The sequence below is a fragment of the Rhamphochromis sp. 'chilingali' genome (assembly GCF_963969265.1).
Source record: "Rhamphochromis sp. 'chilingali' genome assembly, chromosome: 13".
Lineage (NCBI taxonomy): Eukaryota > Metazoa > Chordata > Actinopteri > Cichliformes > Cichlidae > Rhamphochromis > Rhamphochromis sp. 'chilingali'.
In genome coordinates this window covers 16,935,522-16,946,965 of record NC_137940.1, presented here as the reverse complement: position 1 = coordinate 16,946,965, position 11,444 = coordinate 16,935,522, and positions in this window count along the sequence as shown.

The following is an 11,444-nucleotide window of genomic DNA, read 5'->3' as shown; positions in this document are numbered from 1 at the left end:
CACCATGGTCACCACCCATCTTGAGGAGTTTGCCCCCTCACATATACTAATGTGCCACAAACAGGACTTTAATATCACCAACCATTCCCATTTTATTACAGTGTATTCATATAAATGGCCCACCCTGTACATTCAGTGTAATCAGAGTTAGACTAAAAGCGACTTCTTCATGTTGTCCAAACAGCTCTGTGACTCATCAATTCACACTGGAATCCAGCAGGGGGAAGCAGTGCATCATGAAGCAGGCAGACTGCCTCAGCATGCTTGAGGTCACTAAGGCTGTATCCCAATTCAGGGTCTGCAGCCTTAAAGGCCGCATTTTAAGGCCGATTACGTCACAGCGACGCGACGAAGGCTGTCCCAATTCGAAGGCTGCTCGAAATGCGGCCCTCAAATGCGTCCTTCATTCCCCTGAATTTTAAGGACGTGGCGGTGTAGACTTCATGGCCCAATATATCCCAGAATGCATAGGGTGGATATTGGTAGGTGTGGATAATTTTGCTGAAAAAAACGGCGGATGAGGGGCGCCCGAAGAGTAAACTTTAAGTAAGTACTGAATATGATGCCACTTATTTATGTGCAAATGTTTAATAACGAAGAACATTAAAACATTACTGTTGGCCACATGTCGGCAAAGTTATGTGACATTAGTGATGTTTGTACTAACTTGGTTTTAAAGCCTTTGCTTTAAAATATACGTCGTTCAATAGCTGACCTTAATCTTACAGAGAATGATCAAAGCTCATGTAGAAACAAACAAACAAATGAACAAATGATTTTCTCTTTCATTTCTGTCAAACAAAGCTGTATGAAACATTTCCAGCTGTTAGTATCATGGTTGCTAGGCAACCTGGGCAGCGCAACCGAGGCTAGACCATCCCATTTCACAAGCCTCGCACTTCCGGCCTTAGCGGTCTTTAAGTACGCGGCCCTTGAGGATCGTTGAGACTGCGTACTTTAAGGCTGCAGACCCTGAATTGGGATACAGCCTAAGTCACGCTGCAGGTTTTATGATTTGAATGATATAGCTGGTTCTATGAAGTATTAGAAAATTGGAGGTAAATTTTAGGTGTTATATATATATATATATATATATATATATGTATATATATATATATATATATATATATATATATATATATATATATATATATATATATGTATATATATATATATATATCATAATAATCTGACAATACTATAATATTGGCCATATTATATTTACATTACCACAGTGAGATGACTTTAGTCTCATGAACAACATTAGCTAATTTTTATTTACTAACTGATCTTGAAATGACTGTTCAGTACAGAAATGAAGCCCAACAATCATGTTTTACAGTCCTGTGGTCTCAGCCTCAGATACTCAACTAATCAAAGTGATGTCATGACAAAAATGAATGACCAACAAAACATTTTTTCTCCTTCATTTATGTCACACAATCTCGCGTTTCTCGCGGTTAGTATCGTGGTTGCTAGGCAACCTGAACAGCGCAACGAAGGCTAGACCGTCCCATTTCACAAGCCTCTCACTTCCGCACTTCTCGTACTTATAGTACGCACCATACGTAGTGCGGGTAGTCCGGGTACTTTAAACGTGCAGACCCTGAATTGGGACACAGCCAGAGACTGTCACTTCCCGGGAGGATCTAAGATGGTGGAGTGAGAAGCACCCTTTTTGCAGGCTCTGTTAATAATAAGACTATTTTGTCCCTAGTTGGGGTATTTATACGCAGCAATCTACAAATTCCACTAGGATTAAACTGCATTAATCCTTTTTCCTTTTGCCGGAATTTTTTTTTCTCGTTTTTTGAGGCTTTTTTTTCCCCTGAGAACGAAGTGGTTTACAACATGGCTGACCATGACTACAACTTAACTGCCCTCCGCGAGGCTTGTGAAGACAGCGACATGGAAGACATCGAGGTGGACGAGAGTTCTTCCAAAGAAAGTAAAATCGACCCGAATCATACACCTACTAAAAGCCCGAACCCAAAGAAAATGAAGGGTAAGGACAACAGAAAATGATGATAATATCGGCTCAATTCAGGTTCAATTCAATTCAATTCAATTTTATTTATATAGTGCCAAATCACAACAAAAGTCGCCTCAAGGCGCTTCATAGATACAGAGAAAAACCCAACAATCATATGACCCCCTATGAGCAAGCACTTTGGCGACAGTGGGAAGGAAAAACTCCCTTTTATAACAGGAAGAAACCTCCGGCAGAACCAGGCGGTGGCCTGGGAGGGGGCGGCCATCTGCTGCGACCGGTTGGGGTGAGAGAAGGAAGACAGGATAAAAGACATGCTGTGGAAGAGAGACAGAGGTTAATAACAGACATGATTCAATGCAGAGAGGTCTATTAATACATAGTGAGTGAGAAAGGTGACTGGAAAGGAAAAACTCAATGCATCATGGGAATCCCCCGGCAGCCTACGTCTATTGCAGCATAACTAAGGGAGGATTCAGGGTCACCTGGTCCAGCCCTAACTATATGCTTTAGCAAAAAGGAAAGTTTTAAGCCTAATCTTAAAAGTAGAGATAGTGTCTGTCTCCCGAATCCAAACTGGAAGCTGGTTCCACAGAAGAGGGGCCTGAAAACTGAAGGCTCTCCCTCCCATTCTACTTTTAAATACTCTAGGAACAACAAGTAGGCCTGCAGAGCGAGAGCGAAGTGCTCTAATAGGGTGATATGGTACTACAAGGACATTAAGATAAGATGGGGCCTGATTATTTAAGACCTTATACAGTGGGGCAAAAAAGTATTTAGTCAGCCACCGATTGTGCAAGTTCCCCCACCTAAAATGATGACAGGGGTCGGTAATTTGCACCAGAGGTACACTTCAACTGTGAGAGACAGAATGTGAAAAAAAAAATCCATGAATCCACATGGTAGGATTTGTAAAGAATTTATTCGTAAATCAGGGTGGAAAATAAGTATTTGGTCAATAACAAAAATACAACTCAATACTTTGTAACATAACCTTTGTTGGCAATAACAGAGGTCAAACGTTTACTATAGGTCTTTACCAGGTTTGCACACACAGTAGCTGGTATTTTGGCCCATTCCTCCATGCAGATCTTCTCGAGAGCAGTGATGTTTTGGGGCTGTCGCCGAGCAACACGGACTTTCAACTCCCGCCACAGATTTTCTATGGGGTTGAGGTCTGGAGACTGGCTAGGCCACTCCAGGACTTTCAAATGCTTCTTATGGAGCCACTCCTTTGTTGCCCGGGCGGTGTGTTTTGGATCATTGTCATGTTGGAAGACCCAGCCTCGTTTCATCTTCAAAGTTCTCACTGATGGAAGGAGGTTTTGGCTCAAAATCTCACGATACATGGCCCCATTCATTCTGTCCTTAACACGGATCAGTCGTCCTGTCCCCTTGGCAGAAAAACAGCCCTATAGCATGATGTTTCCACCCCCATGCTTCACAGTAGGTATGGTGTTCTTGGGATGCAACTCAGTTTTCTTCTTCCTCCAAACACGACGAGTTGAGTTTATACCAAAAAGTTCTACTTTGGTTTCATCTGACCACATGACATTCTCCCAATCCTCTGCTGTATCATCCATGTGCTCTCTGGCAAACTTCAGACGGGCCTGGACATGCACTGGCTTCAGCAGCGGAACACGTCTGGCACTGCGGGATTTGATTCCCTGCCGTTGTAGTGTGTTACTGATGGTGACCTTTGTTACTTTGGTCCCAGCTCTCTGCAGGTCATTCACCAGGTCCCCCCGTGTGGTTCTGGGATCTTTGCTCACCGTTCTCATGAGATCTTGCGTGGAGCCCCAGATCGAGGGAGATTATCAGTGGTCTTGTATGTCTTCCATTTTCTGATGATTGCTCCCACAGTTGATTTTTTCACACCAAGCTGCTTGCCTATTGTAGATTCACTCTTCCCAGTCTGGTGCAGGTCTACAATACTTTTCCTGGTGTCCTTCGAAAGCTCTTTGGTCTTGGCCATGGCGGAGTTTGGAGTCTGACTGTTTGAGGCTGTGGACAGGTGTCTTTTATACAGATGATGAGTTCAAACAGGTGCCATTCATACAGGTAACGAGTGGGGGACAGAAAAGCTTCTTACAGAAGACGTTACAGGTCTGTGAGAGCCAGAGATTTTCCTTGTTTGAGGTGACCAAATACTTATTTTCCACCCTAATTTACGAATAAATTCTTTACAAATCCTACCATGTGAATTCATGGATTTTTTTTTCACATTCTGTCTCTCACAGTTGAAGTGTACCTCTGGTGCAAATTACTGACCTCTGTCATCATTTTAAGTGGGGGAACTTGCACAATCGGTGGCTGACTAAATACTTTTTTGCCCCACTGTATATGTGTGTGTGTGTGTGTGTGTGTGTGTGTGTGTGTATATATGTATATATGTTGTTACGGATTCAAATATTGGGGATGGATACAAGAGGAAAAACCAAAATGACAACACTGGTCCGGCCGGGTTCAGTCAAACGATGATTTTAATGATCACACGCGTGGGAGATGGACACCGTACGCAGACAGCATCAGATCTCAAAATGGTGGAGCATTGATCAAACTCTTATAGCCTCTAGTGGCCCCCACCTAATCATAAAAGCCTAAACATTCACATTCTTTCTCTCACACGGTGCCTAAGCTACGACCTTGGCTCCCTGTTTATCTGCTCCTGCTGAGATGGGGCAGAAAACCTCTCCAGTATGTTCTGTTCTCTTCTAATCAGACAAATAAGGCGATGACTTTCTGCGAACAGTATTTCTTATAACTCAGCAGTATAATGCATCATAAAACAATATCATTCATTCACAATAAATCAGCAGTCTAATGTAATGCAAATCAGTTTAACAAATGCAATAGTTATCACCTTCTTCTAATTCAGGAGAATAATGCAAACTAAAACTACATAATAATTCACAATCTTTAATTAAGGGTCTAACATGTCATAAAATAATATTATAATCCCACAATGTATATAGGTATGTGTATATATACAGATAGATATCATTAATGTAGCTCAAAGCTACATTAATGGTGTGTAAGCTAAGAAAATCAATGTAGAAGTTAGTTGTGCTTTTGTACATTAACATTTTCATATTGTATGCCTGAAAATGTTTCTTTTGTGCATTTTGTTTTCATCTAGGAAGAATTAAATGAAGTTGCTTAGGCCTGGAATGACCACAGTCCACAACTCCCAAAGTCCTCATAGCGACCATCTTTTATGTATGCCCTCCCAGACATTTATGGCGCGAGGGACTGTCTCAAACATGTCAATATGGACAAAGTTGAAGCCTGCCTTGAAGAATGCGTGTTCAAAGACTTTCCATGTGAAGAGGATGTCTTTCATCTCTGTGTAGAACTCATGTCAGAACATAACCTGGACTTCTCAGATGATGTGTTTCATACAGTGGATCTGTATGTAAAGCTAAGGCAGTTGATGCTTACTGAGTTGGAGCTTTTGCCTTAAAGGTAAGACATCGTTATGCATTTGATTGAGGTGGCAAAAACACATTCTTTGACCCTTGTCCTTCAGGGACATCTAGGGATATTTAGGCCTTTTCCCCCCTTTGTTTGGTTTTAATTTTGCTACATTTGCTGTCTGCAACAAATATCACCCCAAAAGACACTTTTTTAAATGCTGTATTTTCATATTTAAACTGTAAAATTTTATAAGTTATTAATTTATGGATGGTTGTCGTTTTTGGGGCACACATACATGGGTTTTGAGGGCCTGAAAATGTATTTCACAAACAGTGAAAAAGGCTATAAAAATTGTATTTAATTTTTGGAGGGTTTTTTTTTTGGATGGTTTATTTCAATTAACAAACCAATTTTTTGTTTTAAAAGACTTATTATTAAAACATATTTACACATAATGTCAGTTAGACCTGCTATTTGGAGGATATCCAGCGCATGTCACCTTGGAATTATGATTTCAACTTTTTGTAAATATGCTTTTTCATCTTTCTTTTTATTTAAGTAATTATTGATGTTTTGAAATATCTGGTTATGTAGCAGTAATTTTTTTTTCACTGTCAATTTTCACTGCTGAGACTTTTTATATATACCGACTGTTTTCCTGATTATGGGCAGTATAATTATATAGTTTTTAGCATATGGATAACCTAACTGAGTGAGATTTATGGACCTATGTTTTTTTTCAGATTGCGCCTCAGAATAATAAAAACCCAAAAATTACCAAAATGAAAGATGTAATTTGTCTCATTGAACACTTTATTATAAAACACAGATCTTCTGCCATCATCTTATCTTAAAACAAAATAACAACTGTACTGTATTTACAGTAACACAAAAACCCTTAAAGTATTCTTATAAAAATCTAATTGCAAGCACAAGACTTGGAAAAAGTACGACAATACACTCAACAAAAATATGCAATATGTTGTGCAAAAATTCAATTATTATTAAAAATACAAACAGAATGGGACAATAAAAAGAGATTGAGGATAATATGGCAAGATCTGATAACAATATCCTACAATTAAAGAATAAGAACGTGTGGTCTAAAACCACTATGAAGCAAATACATTAGGCTCAATCATGAAAACAGAAATATAGGAAAATATCTTTTAAATAACTACCCCATTGGCTGTGCAGTTTTAAAAAAGGGGGCTATGATAAACAAGGGTTTTTTTCCATTACAAAAATCAGGAAAAGCCAACTAATAATCAACCTTCAGCTAAGCAATTGCTGATTTCACAGAAATCCAAAATAAAAGCATATAGGTGTGCCTTATGGCCATTCAATTGAGCAAAAGTCACCATAACCCAGATGGCTAAACAGAACTGTACAAACATAACTGTAATAAAATACAATGACAAGTAAAACCTGACTTGTAAACTGTAAAATGTGTGCACGATGATAAAATATGTAGGAGATATATACAATAGCTCCTAGATGTACTATATACTACATATTGCAGGGGTCTCAATCTCTAATTTTCTGGTGAACCACTACAATACATGTCATCTTGTGACATTACATTAATAAAATTTGACAAATTAAAATTAACCTAATGCATTTTTTTTAAAGTTGATTTTGGATTCAAATAATAGAAAAATTGAATAAAAGGTGGGAAAACTGCTTTCATTGTTCACATGCACACATGCTGACTGAGGAAATGGGAATGCTTATAAATGGTCTCCAGACTGCCACTTTGAGACCTCTGCAGAAATGCATTTCACAAGTGTTTAGAAAAATATTGCCTCAGTTGTAATAGGAAAACACAGAAACACAAAGAAGTACCTCAAATTGCATTACAGTGGTATTTCACCAAAGACTTTTTCTTGGAACTCAGTTTTTAAACACCTGAAACCTTTGCTGTGACATTCACACGGGAACACTTTAGTTTTAGTTCACAACTCAAATATAATCTGTTGTAAAACAACAATGGCTTTTAAGCCATTGTCCGTGAATCAAACCTTTAGATAATGTCCATAACCCACACATTTGATTCCAACACACTGTTCATCTCCGATCTGAAGTCAGGATAGCTGTCATAATTTATCGACAGCTCCAGTTCGTTAAACCCAATGATGATGTTCTTTCCCAGATGTAAATCTGAACCTGTGCAAAACCTGAGGAACAAACACAAATGTTCCTTCTCAGTATTCTTCACATATGTAGTCAGATATTTCTGAATGAGCTTCTGGTGAGCCGTCATTGTTTCAGGGAAAGTGAGACACTTGGGAGCTTTTCTCACAGTTGGTTGGAGGGTTTCATAAACTGAAGATAAATCACAAAGGCTTTCCCATGCAGTGCTGAGTGTTCTTGCCCACTGTTCAATAACATAGGCAGGCTCTTGGACAAGTGTTTTGTGTGCAAGCTCCAATAGGACTTCAGTGGCATTGCAGGCTGTTGGTATCTTTCTGCAGCTGTGGTTATCAAGTATGTCTATAAGTTCTTCTTGGTCCACGGTGCTAAAGTCTGATCGCCACGCCTCTAACACTGTACGCTCAGAGTCAGGCATGAACTTAAAGAAATTCTCCACAATATCACTCTTTACATATCCAAAGGCAGCTTGTTCCAGAATGGCAGGTGCAATTTTCACAGGCAGATATTTCTCTCTAACCCATCCAAATGCAATGATTCTGCACACACTCTCCCACTCCGGTTGCCCAAAATCATGCCTTATGAAGGGCACCTTGTAAACGTTTCCAGTGGTGCACTGGTCATAGAATTCTTTCCAGAATTCTGAAAGACAATCTCTCACAACTCCCCCATCGTCATGGGCCATTTCAGGTGTTCCATCAGGCAGTAAGACCTGGATTTTGATGTCGACATCTTCAAGGTCCTTATCACTAAAATGTGAAATGAGCTCTGACATTACCTGCCCTCTGTGGACCACCACTACTCTCCTCACTGTCTCACTGGATGGACCAGGTTGTGGAGAAAAAATCAGGGTGTCATCCAAATGTATTGGCTCACTGTCAGAAAAGGGGCCAACAAAAATAATGTCACTGCTGTGAGAAGTGTTAGCACTTAGAGACTGCGTGGAAGATTGTGGAAGGTTATCGTTTGGAGTGTCTTCAATGTATGTCACATCATGGCTGATTGTTTCAAATGGAGCAGATGTTTGGACTGTAGTGACAGTAAAAGAAGAGGTTTGGTTTTGAGGACTTCAATTTCTGAAGATGGATGCAAACCTGGGTTGGAGCTCTGAAGGCTGTCATTTTGTTTTTTCTTTGTGGTGAGGTAGAACCTGAGGATATTTAGTTTTGTAACATGATAAAGTTCTCCTACTGTCAATGCATCATGGACTATCATCTCTTGATAATCCTTCAGATCACAGTCAAAATCTGTTAAGGGCCCCTGGAATGTTTCCTCCATCTGGAAAGAACAGGCCTGTTGCAACCTGTAATATGTCCCTTTTCTTGGCATCCTTGCAAATGCCTATTTTTCTTGTTCCTCCTCCTCATCTAGCTCTAACCTGCTTGAAAACCTCAGTGTCTTCATCATAATGCATCCATCCTATTTCTATTTTTCTATTTCTCTTCAGAGCATTTCTTTTTTGGGTTGTTTGGGAATGTTCTTCTTGCCGTGTGCTACTGCCATCCTCTTCAGATAATTTTCTTTTGGACAGTTTGGATTTCAGCCATTCAAAAAGCGCTGACTTGCGGCTGCTGCCCCTACGTCTGCAAAATCCAAATACTGCTAGACGATCACCGTATGATGGCAAATAAGTCTTCAGCTCCTCATCTGTCATTAGACTTATGACACTGGCATCAATCTAAAGATGGAAAAATAATTTGATTTATTAAAAATACCAGCCTTGAAAATACAATCCTATTTTTAACTTAAGAACAATGAGGAAAAGTTGCATTTCAACCAGTATCTTGTTGGAATTAAGTACCTTCTCATTCTCCAAGGTCTGTATAATTTCCTCAGAGACTTCTCTTTGTTTCAAGAATTCAGTCAAGTCTCCCATGCTGTAAGGAAGGATGTAAATTAAAATTACCTATTATAAAGCCACCATATTATCATCAAAGTATCTGTGCCTACCTACATTATGAGCTCTGACTATGGTGGAGAAGTGGGAACTGCATTTTTAAGTGTCCATTTGCACTGTAACTACAATCAGCATCACAATACAGTCAATCCCACATTTTCTCAGTTGTCTGGTTACAGTTTTATTGGTTTTGTTCCTTATTTATAGAGTTGTCAGTCATATTCCCTGTTTTGGGTGATTTGTGATTTTGTTTTATATAGTGTTGTACACTTATTACGCATGCTTTCAGCAAAACGTCTGTTTCATCAGACGTAACAGGTGTCATTAGCGTGTAACAGAAACCTTATAGGTACCTTTGGTTAACCCTCACGTTGCATTCTATTCAACTTTGTATGTCACACTGTTTTTGTATACCTTTTATCCAGTTATCATATCCTTCTGGGTAACAAGGAAATGACATCAGCCACATAGATTTCTTATTGGCAGCGCTAACTTGAAATTTTGAGTTAATAACCTGAAATTTCGAGAAAATAACTCGAAATTTCATGGATCTTTTTTTTTTTTTTTAGTGGCGGAAACAGGCTTCCATATGAAACCGAAAAGTGGATTGAAACCGAAAAAAATGGATTAAAACCAAAAAATGGATTGAAACCGAAAAAAAAAAATGGATTGAAACTGAAAAAAAAAAATTGTAAGCGAAAACAAAAAAATTACAGTTTCAATTGATTGTTTTTCACTATCAATTTTTTTTTCCGGTTTCAATACAAGATTTTTCAGTACATTTATTTCAGTTACAATATTTTTTTTCGGTTTCAATATTTTTTTCGGTTTTGTTTCAAGGTGGCATTGTTCTGATTCCATACGTTTATCCCACTGTAAATGTCCAGATGAACAGAATCAACCTTTTGGGATTTACGTACCTGGATGATTAAGCACGTATGAAGATGTTATTTTATTAATATTTTTAAAATGATAGCGGCACACACGAAAATGTTTGCAGCACAAACGTAGCACAAGCCTTTGACATCAATTTTGTTTGATTCCATCAATGTGGAGAGGCTGGTTGAACTCTGATGACCTCTAGAAATTTTTATTAATATCTTTAAAATGATAGCAGCACAAATGAAAATTTTTGCAGCACAAACCAGCACAAACGTAGCACAAACGTTTGATACCACTTTTGTTGGATTTGAAGAAGGGGGGGGGGGGGCAACTTCACTCACATGGAGATTTGCACTGAACAAGACTAACTTTTTGGACTATCTGTGTGCCCTGTCCACACACATTACAGCTGGACAGCACTGAGCTTTTCTTTTTCAAATCATTGAAGAGTTGCCAGCAATCCCTTTGTTAGCTTTCATGAACAGTGCATAATCCTCACTGGTAGGTGCCTACCATGGTGGTTTTGGTTATGCTAGTTGCTGGGCTAAAAGCAAGTTAAGTTAAAGAGGCAGATTATGGCTACTCCTAGCTGCTTCAACAGCTGGTACTGACAATGTGTATCTAATGAAGTGTCTGGTGAGTGTATTTAACTGTTTATCTTTAATTCCCTCTTCACAAACAAACAAAAAATTAAAAAGTGCCGTATACATGCAACATGAGACTTAGTGGCTATTTTAGTCTTTGTGTCTCAAACTGATAATGTTTAGGAACACTTCAGGGGTACGTACCTTTAGGAGAAGGAAAGAAAATATTGTCTCAGCATGCGCAGTCTTCCACGTTGTACCTTCACCTCACCGTGATAAATGCAAAAGTGTCTTTTTTGATTGATTGCCTTTTCATTTTAACCTTTCATATTCTTCTGTCACACTGTATAATTTCCTTTCTTTCTGTTCCTTGCTTGGCTGCACAGATGAAATTCTCACACATTACGCCAGCTTGTGCAAAAGGACTGTGGCACACAAAATAGCTTCTTTGATGGAGGTGTATTCAAAATTGTAATTCATGCAAAAAGACAAAAACAACTGTTTACGATAACAAAGAAAATAA